Here is an 11389-nt window from a genome sequence, read left to right on the forward strand (position 1 = left end):
TCGATCTAAGAAGTGTGGAAATATGAAAAGGAAAAACAAAAGCCGCACAAAAAGAAAGATCTCGAGAGAGAGGAAGTATGCATGATAATGATACAAGGGTTTTAACTTTTAACTTTTAAGACCCATATATGCTGAATTTTGCATTTAAGGCAAGAACGGATTTTAGAGGGAAAGCGGGAAAGTCAGAACTCTGTATATGGAAGAATGTCGATTAATTGATTCTTTAAAATCATACCAGAGATTTTGTTCCTTGTTTTAGCTACATCTTTTTTAAGAAGTTTTTTTATTTTTATTTTTATTGTGTTCTTTTTCAAGTTTTAGATTCTGTTCATCTCCCTCTCCTTCAAACGTCCCCACAAAATTCCACAAAAAGGGAAAAAAAAATCTGCTCATTAATTGCTTAATATATATATATATTTGGAATGTTGCTTAAAATATTCTTGTCATAGTATGCAAAATAACTACAGGTAAGATACATAGCTGAGTTGTTAAAATTGTTCCCCAAAAAAAAAAAAAAAAGAGCAAAAATTGATAAACGGTGCTTTAGCAAATGAAAAATATAAAGAAAATATCTCTGAAAAAAGATTTTAACAAGTTGTCAAAATTGATTAGTGTTGAATCGTTGATGAGGCGTAAACCTATGTAATCCGCAGATGCATATACATACGAATTGTACCATGACACCAGTGGTTCCCTCTTAATGAAATGATGCCACTAATACAAATTAATGTGTGGGTCAGCTTCTTAATTAATACAAAAAATAAAAAATACCAGGTGATGTTACATTTGTATAAATGACAATGTTTTATTAGTTAGGAGGATCATTTTTCAGCAATCCTCCAGTAGACCCAATAATTTCTCCAGAATTAGACCTATAAGTTTAGTAGTGACACTTCTTCACAAAAAACTAAAATTAAAAATAACAAAAAAAGTTTAGTGACATTAAATTTTTTACAACAATTTTTACATGTTATTATATTATAATTAATATATATTAAAAAAAAAATATATATATATATATATATATTTATGAAAACCTCATAACTTTATTAAGAAGAAAAATATATATATATATATATATATTTATGAAAACCTCATAACTTTATTAAGAAGAAGATAAAAACATTACATCTTGAGTTAAAGCTGACTCAATCATAATAGAATTTTCTTTTATCCAAGCTACATAATCAGCAATTTCCTTAGCATGCTAAGCCAAGAGATGAGCAAGGCGATTGTCTTGCTGTTTAACATGAGATACTTGTACCTCTCTAAACTCTCTCAATTTTAGACAAATCCCTTCAATGATGTTGCCAATTGACTCTGGAGGGACATTTGAACTGTTCAAGGCCTTTGATACAATCTTGGAATCACATTCCAAAATAACTTCACGGATACCGACATCCAAAGCAAAAAGAACACCCTCCTCCAAAGCCTTGACTTTAGTCTCTAGAGGTCCCGATAGGGTTGGAAGCTTCTTGCTTAAGCTGCCTCTACCTTACTAGTACTGTCACAGATCACTACCTCAACACTAGCAGCATGTATGATAGCAAAAGTAGCTCCATTGAAGTTAAGCTTGTACCAAGGTGCTTTGGGGGGTACCCAATGGACTTCATTCTCAGCTTCAAATTGAGGTATCTTGAGATTGACTATGTGAAATTCTTGTAACAGTAGCCTAGCTTTTTGAAATATTGCTAAAGCTTGTTGCCTTGCCTTACCCTGCCTAGCATCATTTCGACTAAACCACATACTCCACACCACCATAGCCATTAGTTCCAGCAACTCATCACCCAAGCAGAGGCCAAACTTCAAGTGCCATTGGAAATTAGCAAAACTCGAAAAAAAAAAAAACTATATCATATGCAGCAAAAGAAATACCAGTAAGTTTCCAAACCTCACAAGCTTTAACACAATCCCAGAAAATATGCCAACCAGTCATAAACCACAAACCCCAGTAGCTGAACCAAAAAAAAAAAAACACAATCCAACGCCAACACAGCATTACCAACATAGCACAGCCAAATCCAGCCAAATCAAAATCAAAATTAAAATCCAAAATCAAAATCAAACCCATCTATTCTCTCCGGCAGCGATGGCGAGAGAGAGAGGGTTGCCTGTCGCCATCTCTATTAATCCCAAACCCATCATCATCATCATCATCTTCAACCCAAATGCCAAACACCACCCAAACGCCAACCCAAATACCACCCAAACGCCACCAAATTCGACCCAAATGCCGGAAACCCATGAACAAACCGACGCTAGAAACCCAGGAACAAACTCACGACCTCCACGCCTCCACCACAGCTTTTCTATGTAAATTTTAGTCTTAATTTGATATAAGCCCCAAATTTGGTTCTGAAGTGTTGAGATTGTATGGGTTGCGGGTTTGAAGAGGAGAGAGCAGAACAAAGTAGAGAGAAATTGGAGAGAGAAAGTGAAATGAAATGAGAGAGAGAGAGAGAGAGAGAGGAGAGAGAAAAAGCATCAAACAAATAAAAAACTAATTTTTATTATACAATACTGCTACAGTACCATCTTACATATAAGATGGTATTGTAGCAATATTGTAAATTTTTTTGCAATGAGATGGTTTTGCAAGTCTGGCTGTTGGGGTTTTTAAGGCTTAAATGCTAAATATTAGTGGCATATGACATTTGCAAGTCGCACTACTGATGCTCTTAGTAGGTATGTTTTAGCTTTGTTCTATCGTGAGCACATGATAACAACTTTCAAGGAACTTGATTCTAATGTGAGGGGTCTTTTTCGGTTCTGCCATGTTGTGCCCTTTTGAGTTGAATTCTTCAATCTTCCTTGACTTGCTATTTCTGGTTCATCTGGGCTTGCATAACTTTTTGTTTTTAAGACTATTAGGCTACAAGCATGTTGTTACACATAGATTTTGTTTTTGCACTATATTGAAGGCGTGCTTGAGTGTGACTCCCTCATTAGCTTTTGCCATGGTTCCTTTTTTGGCTCCTTGCCAAGAACTCAAGAATATGTTGGACCTCTTGTTGCATTTTAGAAGGTTTTAGAACTCAACACTGAATTCTATGAACACTTTACGAAGGAACTTGTATTTTTCATCCTAGAATTGAATTTGTTGTTGAATATGCCGTAGAGGAACTTTGCTATTGAATGCCTTATAGGTGAACTTGCACTTTGCCTTTTAGAGTTCGATGTTGAATCATGTTGTGTTGCTATTAGGGAATTACTCCACCTTCTATTGTTTCTAAGGAACTACTCCACTTTGTTGGAACTAGGGAACTACCCCACCTTTGCTGTTTTTCAAGGAACTACTCCATCTTTTGCTAGAAATGTGGAACTATTCCACCTTTATTGTTTTCGAGGAATTACTCCACTTTGCTGGAATTGTGGAACTATTCCACCTTTGTTGCTTTCGAGGAACTACTTCATTTTTGCTAGGACCGTGAAACTACTCCACCTTAGTTGTTTTCGAACTACTTCACTTTGCTGGAAGTGGGGAACTATTCCACATTTGCTGCTTTCAAGGAACTACTTCACTTTTTGGTAGAACCATCGAACAACTCCACCTTTGCTAACCTGCACCGTATGGTGTTACTACTAAATTACTACAAAATTCCTTAGCTTAGGACGTGAGGCAATTGCTTTGCTATGTGGTTTGTACATTTTTCATTTCATCAAGTTTCTTTGATATGCTTACTTTTTTTTTAAGCAATGAAACAATATCATGAGATTTTGGATATTATAGAATCACATTTTCATTTAAAATAAAATAAAATAAAAGTAGGTAATGATTCATTATGTTTACAAAATAAAATGGAGAAAATAATAATTCATAGAACTTATCTCGTGTTTCATTGGGGGCTATTTTTATAGTAGTGTTCTACCGTGGGGCTGTTGGGATATTCCGCTGCACTTGGGAAGTTCCCCTAGAATTCCATATTGAGTTCTGCAGTGGCACTTTATTTGGATGAAATCACAATTTGCTTATTGGATTCTGTAACTTTGTGGAGGAACTTTCATTCTACTTCTTGAGTACTGATATTGAACACTCCATGGAGGGACTTTCCTTCCTTTTCATGATTTGCACATACACAAAAAGAATCGCTAGCCCCCAAGTTTGCTTGCTTAACTTCAACATGGTATGGCATTGTATTGTAATGCCTTTTTCTTGGCTCTTGGACTTGGAGGCGTGCTTACGAGGAAGATAATTACCTTTTTCCCTTTCTTGATCCTAACTCCCTAGTGGAGTCGCCAAATGTTGAAGGCCGATTTTTTGTCATTAGTCAGGCCTATGCTCTAGTTCTAAGGCTTGGGCTATTCAAGGCCATAATAGAGTTATGGATGAGCTAGGTTTGGTTCCACCGTGGAGGATAAATTTGTTTCTCAGAACCACCCTATGCACAAACACAAGTCCAAAAATCCAAGAGGGAGAAATAATTATATGTGTATGAAGGAACTAAAAGAGTTAGAGAGAGAGAGAGAGAAAAAAAAAAAAGATTAATGGATTTTATTATTTATTTGTGAAACCCAAAATATTGGTTTCTAGAACCACAAGACTTTTAAATCCCAAGTTCCACAAAGTTCAATAGACCTTTTAGGATCCATAAGACTTGTGAGACTTGGAAGCCTAGATTAATGTGGTTTTCAAAAATACAAGTTCTATAAGTATAGGTTTTCCTTTCTACAATGCTTCTTTTTCGTAGAAAGTCTAGATAAAAAGTCCACAAAGCTTATAAATCACAAACTTCACAGACTTAAGTAGGTCAGTGAGACTCTACAAAACTTGTGAGATCTTGGACCTTAAATTAGTGTGGAGCTCCCAAGTATTTCTACAAGTTGAAATTTCTATTCACACAATATTTTTTCCCAAGGTCCTCGACCTAGGCTAGTGTTTCTTGTTTATTTTTCCTGATACTGTCAAGATCTTAAATGCTAAGTGTTTTTCCACATCTTTCTCTTTGCTTTGATGTTCTTTTATAGTGGGTATGGTTTGATTTTTTAAAACGGTGTAGTTCGCTGGATCAACCATGGCTTCCTACCATGAATCTGAAGGAGCCTTGTGGGCCTTTTTTTCCTCTTTCCACTGTTGTTTTGTTTTTCTAAGAACCCACATCCGAAAGTATTTTAATTATTTTATCTTCATAGAAAGTTGTAAATCAGATGCCATTTGAGTTCAACGAAGAAATTACCCATTCTTCAAGGTTGAGAAAGAGATATTTCAAAGGTTTCTTAGGCTGATAACAACTTCTCTTATTGGCTTTTTTTTTTTTCTTGAAAGTAGTATAAATGTTTTTTTTTTTTATTTTTTTTTTTTTTTTTTTTTTTTTTTTTTTTTTTGGAGATGGGTGAACGCCGAAAGCCTCCCAACTATCTTTCTTCTTTTGCTTTCTCCCTCTGACCGAGGTCCCTCGAATCTTTTCCTATAGATTTGTCAATTTCAATTCCAAAGTTTCAATACCTTTTGGAGCACAGTGCATTTCCTTCATTCTTCTCTTACTAAGGAACTCGATCTTGGTGGTTGGTTCCTTAGTGGGCTCCTTTAGGCTTGCCCAATTTTTGCTAGACTTTCCAAGGACCCTTTTCAATGACCAATTTTTGGGGTCATTTGCACCTTATTAGTTATTTAAGGCCATTTTCTCTCTTTATTTTCTTATAAGCTTTTACCCCATTTTTTATGGTTCTTCCCTTTTTTACAAGAGTGTCTTTATAGAATAACTGGCCATTTGTTTTCACATAAGGCCCATGGTCTAGTTCCCTGAGTTGGGCTTCTTGTTGTGATTTTTTGGATATCAACAAGTCTTAAAAACAAGCCACCTAATATAATTGAAACTAAAAAAATTCACAAATATTAACACTAAAAAATATAGAATAAAAGAAAATCATAAAATTATACCAAAGTCTTTGCAGAATAAAATCATATTACATTTATATATATATATATATATATATATCAAACTCCAAGGTTCTATGCATAGTTCTCACTAGTTATTCTAAATCCATGACTTACAATTTGATTTAAAACTTGAAGCTCTATCTTTATTGAAAAGTCAAGAATCAACCTCTATTATTTCCATTACTCTCCATTTCAGAAAACGGTATTGCAATACTAAAGATATTGCGTGTATTGCAATTTTGGAAAAAAACCTTTGGGACTGTTGTGTGGGTTACCCAAACATACTCTTTAATGCTTTTTCTACAATCATTATTGGGTGTGATTCTTTAGCATCAAGCTTTATGCGCTTTTTATGTACCATGTTCATAAGACTCCCAACTTGTTCATAAAACAAAACATTTATATTAATTTACAAATGAAAGACTTTTTTACATAACTTAGCATTTAAGTTCCATTTTTTCCATTCCCATCTTTTAATTTCCATTTTTTCTTCCAATCTTTTCACCTCCATTAGTTTTCAAGGTAGTCTCTTTCCAATCTTTATGCACTTTTTATGTACCCTAACTTAACCTGTTCATAGAAGATTAAAAAAATAAATTACAAATGAAACACTTTATATAAGCAATTTTTTCCTTTTCAATCTTTTAACTTCAATTTCTTCTTCAAATCTTTTAACTTCATTTGTTTCCAAGTTATTAGTCCTTCAATCTATGAAATTTCATTTGTTTTCAAGGTAGTCCTTCCAATATACACCCCTCAAATCCACCAAAGCAACTTCACTTTACAAAGTGAAAAATTCTAGACTCCACAAGTCTAAAACTAGTGATGAGATTGATCGAAACTTGATTAAAAACAAATTATAGTTAAAAGACTCGATAGAAAACAAGCCAAAATTGGGCAAAATTCAAAACAGGTAGGTCAAAATTAAAACATTTAGTTGGTATTAAGGGTAAAAATAACAATAGTTCACATAAGCTTTCCCTCTTGTAAAACAAACCAAAAAAATGACCTAATGGTTACAAAAAATGTATCATCGTGTATTAGTTATGCTAGAAAATTGGTTAAGGTGAAAATTAATTACCAAAAAATAGGCTCTCTCCCATCCAAAAAAAAAAAAAAAAAATTAGGCTCTCCTCAACACCTCCTCTCTATCCCCAACCCCAGCGCCTTCCAAAAATCACCCCCACAACAAAAATCACTTCATTCCAAACACACCCTAAAAGTAAACATTCTAGAAATAACATGAAAATATCATCATCCAATCCACACAAACAAAAATTACAAATGACATCACAAATTAAGTAAAAAATGTATAATGGAGTACGAGACAATTAATGACACAAAAAGATAGCTAATTCGAAAACCCAAGTCAGATAACAATTTATAACATGACATCTTCTACTTGAAAAATTGCAGCAAGGCAGATGTACCCTGCACAAATGGGCAGAAACATTGTAACAAAATGCTAAAGAAATTTAACTGCAACTCAGATGTCCCATGGTTTTTTCAATATAAATAACCGCGTTTTAATGCTTAATACTTGATAGGTGCAATAACTTCAAGCTGGGGGCCAAGCTTCTCCTCAGCAGTCTTCTCAGCTTTAACCCTCAATTTTGTCAACTGCTTCTTCCTCTCATATGCAACCTGAGCTCTCTCCTTTCTCTTCCTCTCAAGCTCCTGCAGGAGCAAAGAGATTCACAAGCATTAGAAAGCACTCACACAACCGTTAATTAGTCAAAGAAGAACAATCACTTAATAATGACTACATAATATGCAGACAATGTTAACCCTGGCAAGTTCTTCATAGTCTAATTACTTTCAGACAAGTGAAACATATATCCAAATAGCAAAATAGACAATTACGCAAATGCCAGCACGAATACAGCAAGAAGAGATTCAAATATTGCTTAATATTTCTAAACATTATCCAATAAGTTACTCAGCATCGACATTTAATTGGGGAATCAACAACCATTATAACATATTAATATCCAAGAAAATGCCCATATGAAGGCAAATAGCAAAGCTATTTCAATACGGTTAAAGGTATCGTTAAGAAAAAAAAAAAATGCAAATATCTAAAATAAAAATAGTCATAAGAAATTGACTGAACCCAGTAAAAACATAGTTCAAACTGGAGTTGGGTAATTGGAAATTTTGAACAAAAAAAGACTATTCACGATGACTTAAACAACAGGAGAAATCCTCTTTTTTGATTAATCACAATTTCCAAAATTAAAAACAAAGCACCGACAACAGCGCTACCATGAATTGGAAATATAAAGCAACAGAACACATTAAAAGAAGTAAAATAAGACAAAGCAAACACCTCTTTACAATGTCATCTCCCAGTATCATCCATAATAAAATTAAATATTATGGAACATGACACAAAGAACAGTATAGTAATTGTTATGCTTTAAATGTAGATAAATTGCATTAAGAAACTTATATATAGAAGTAAAACTATGCCACATATGCATGTATTTGTAGTGGGCCTTTTTGTTATATTGGGCTGGGCTGCCTCCTACGGTACTAGGCCCAAATGTTCTGAATAAGGGAGTTGAGACCGGTCAAACTGCAACTCAACTTGGTCCAGCTTGTGCGCAAATTATGCCTTGTCTGCCAGGAACATACTTACGGTAGGCAGAGCTATTCTAGATGAGTTATGGTAGGCAGACATGATAATAAAACAAAAAGAGAACACTTCGGCTTCTCAATTAAAGTAAGCAATTAATCGTTAATTAAAAGAGATAATCACAATAATGATAATTACTTTTATAAAGAAAACAAGTTAATAAGTGGTCATCACATGGGTCAGTCAAGAGAAGAATGAAATCAGAGCAAATCTAGTCCGTAGGACCAAAACCAGAGAGGGAAGAACGCTTCTTCTCAACGCAATCAACCTCCCAAGGAAAATCCTGCCTGGAAGTTAATTGCTTTGAGGGAAACGGATCTGAATGGTTGGTGCTCGGAGGAAAACCCCTTTTTGCTTTTGGTAGAGAGTAGGATTTTGAGAGTGAGAGAGGGAATTAACCTATTAATGCATGTCTGCCGATCTAACTCTCTGTTTTTTTTTTCCTTTCTTCTTTCTTTGTTTTTTAGTTTTCCTCTTATCTTTTCTTTCTTTTCTTTTACACTTGTTTTCTCTTTCGTGGTTCCTCAGAGACGATTCTTACTGTGATCCTTCCCTCGCCCTTCTGGGCACGACAATGGTCTCCTTTTATAGTGCCTGCCATGACCAGATTTTACTATTTTAGCCTTTAACCACCTTTGTTTGGTCTGGGTGTACTTGCCGACCACTACTGGTTCGTCTGTGTGCCACTTCCCATTTCCAGACAAAGGAAAGCTATTTTATTTATTAGTTTGCCATGGCACCCTTTCTTGCCATGGTGTGGGTGCTCTCTTTCTTTATCCCTCATGGCATGCACATAGTGGTTCTAACTCAACCTTGCTTCTTTTGGGTGGTATGTCATCCTAGCAAGACGTACCCCCCAAAAAAGCTTAAGCAGGAACTGCAGAATAGGTTTTCCCCTCTCTCCACTGCCAAACCATGCCTTCTTACCTTTGACCCATAACCTCACCATGTCTCATATTGGCTGGGTACGGGTTGGTGGTGTTTGGGCCTTGTTCGTGCCTCCTTTTCCTGTATGTCCAAAATTTGCTTACTGCTCATGTGCTTGCCGCAGTCTGGAGGTTTGCCTGTATAGTCTACCGTCATTCCTTGACCTTTTATGTGGGTTGCTTTATGATTTCCTGCTCCCCTTAGGTACTGGGCTTTGTTTAATGTTGGGCTTAGTCCGCCCCTTTGATTGCTATCATTTTCTACCATGTCACTCTGTTATTCCTGCTATGACATTTATTTAATTCAATCCTGTTGGACCTCTTTAGGCCTGTTGTTTATTCTTTCCCCAGTGACTCAATATGGCCATTGGTTTTTCATCACATTACTTGCGGGCTCCTGTGTCCCATTTATTTTTTCTTGGGCATCCTTGGCCCATTTGCTTTCCTTGGGCTTACTTGGCCCTTTTCCTAACTCTGTATTCCCATGGGCTTTTATTAACTTCATTGGGCTTCTCTGGCCCAATTACCTTGTCCTCATCTTTGGGGTTCATGGGCTTGCCATCAACCCCTTACTTTCTTTGCTTGCATTACTTCAGGCCTGCTGTGGCTCATTTTCACTTTTCTACGTTATATACTGCCCATGGGTTTGATATTTCACTCTTTTCGAACTCCTTTAAGCCCATTTGCTTCCTCAAGACCCATTTGTTTATTTTATGGACCTGTGATCCATTATTCCTACCGCTTGGGCTTAATGGTTTTTTCTATATGTTTACCAACTCCTTTCCTGCCTATGTCTTTGGGCTCCTTTCTCATTTGTCTTCCAAAATGACCATCAGCAGTATTATTAGTAGAACATCTGACAAGGCAAAGAAATCTACAAAGTTGAAACAAAAAGACTGACTGGCCTTAATAGTATCATAGCGGTTCCATCCAACCTCAAATGAAAGCTTGCCCAACAAACAATACTTATGTCCAGCTTGAAGCCTCAAAACCCTGTGTTTATTATATATATATATATATATTATTTTTAGAAAGCACAAGACAATTAATTAAAACATTTGGAAAGAAAAGAAAAGAAAAACAGAAATAAAATGAAATATGAGAGAGAGAGAGAGACAGAGAGAGAGAGAGAGAGATACTTGAATGACCATCCTCTTGATCTTATGATATGGTGGTGGAATCCCCTCATAAGCCTTAAATCAAGCAAGTGCAGCAGCTCCATGCTTAGTCTTGTGAGGAATCATTCTACAAAAAAATAAAAAAATAATAATAATAATAATAATAATAATAATAAAACCCATATTATATATTAAACAAAGAAAGAGAGAAAGAAAGAGATTGAGTTGTGTTGATGTGATGTGTACCCACAAATAGTGCACCATAAAATCTTAGCAGGAGCGCGGAAATGGATGGGACCATGAGAAGGCTTAGTGTTCATGCGCTTACGGAGGAATCTCATGTATTTCATTTTCTAGCGAACAAGTCCTCCTAAGATACATATCTCTTCACATCTAACCACCACCACTTTTTGACCGTTCAGAAGCTCTTTTGCTATGATCGATGATAGTCTACCAAGCATGTGGTGCCTTGCGTCCTCCACCACCCTCTTTGCGCAGATCCCTGAACTTGACACCATTTTCTCCTCTTACTCTTCAACAACTATGACTAGTTTTTCTTTCTGACTGGAGGAGGTTGCTAGGGTTTTGGGACTTTCCACCCTTTTATATATAACCTCTTCCTTTTTAGGGTTCTTTTTTGATCAGATTGGACGGCTACCACGCTAACATACATGTTCACCATAGGCCCAACCCACCCACTTTAAAGCCCAATTTTAATTTTGCACAATGTTTTATGGTAAATTGTCTTTAAGGGCAAGTGAGAGATTATTGAGGTTTATGCCCTAAAATCCAATTTATTGGCATGTCATAAAAAATTAAATTGTTTAAT

The 11389-nt window shown here is 35.6% G+C and overlaps 1 pseudogene; it reads right to left on the reverse strand.

Annotated features, from left to right (window-relative positions):
• Window positions 1–7376: 7376 nt before the first annotated feature.
• Window positions 7377–11078, reverse strand: LOC112039874 (large ribosomal subunit protein uL13w-like; annotated as a pseudogene).
• Between the last annotated feature and the right edge of the window lie 311 nt (window positions 11079–11389).

Source organism: Quercus suber, unplaced genomic scaffold (assembly GCF_002906115.3).
Source record: "Quercus suber isolate HL8 unplaced genomic scaffold, Cork oak 2.0 scaffold_35, whole genome shotgun sequence".
NCBI lineage: Eukaryota > Viridiplantae > Streptophyta > Magnoliopsida > Fagales > Fagaceae > Quercus > Quercus suber.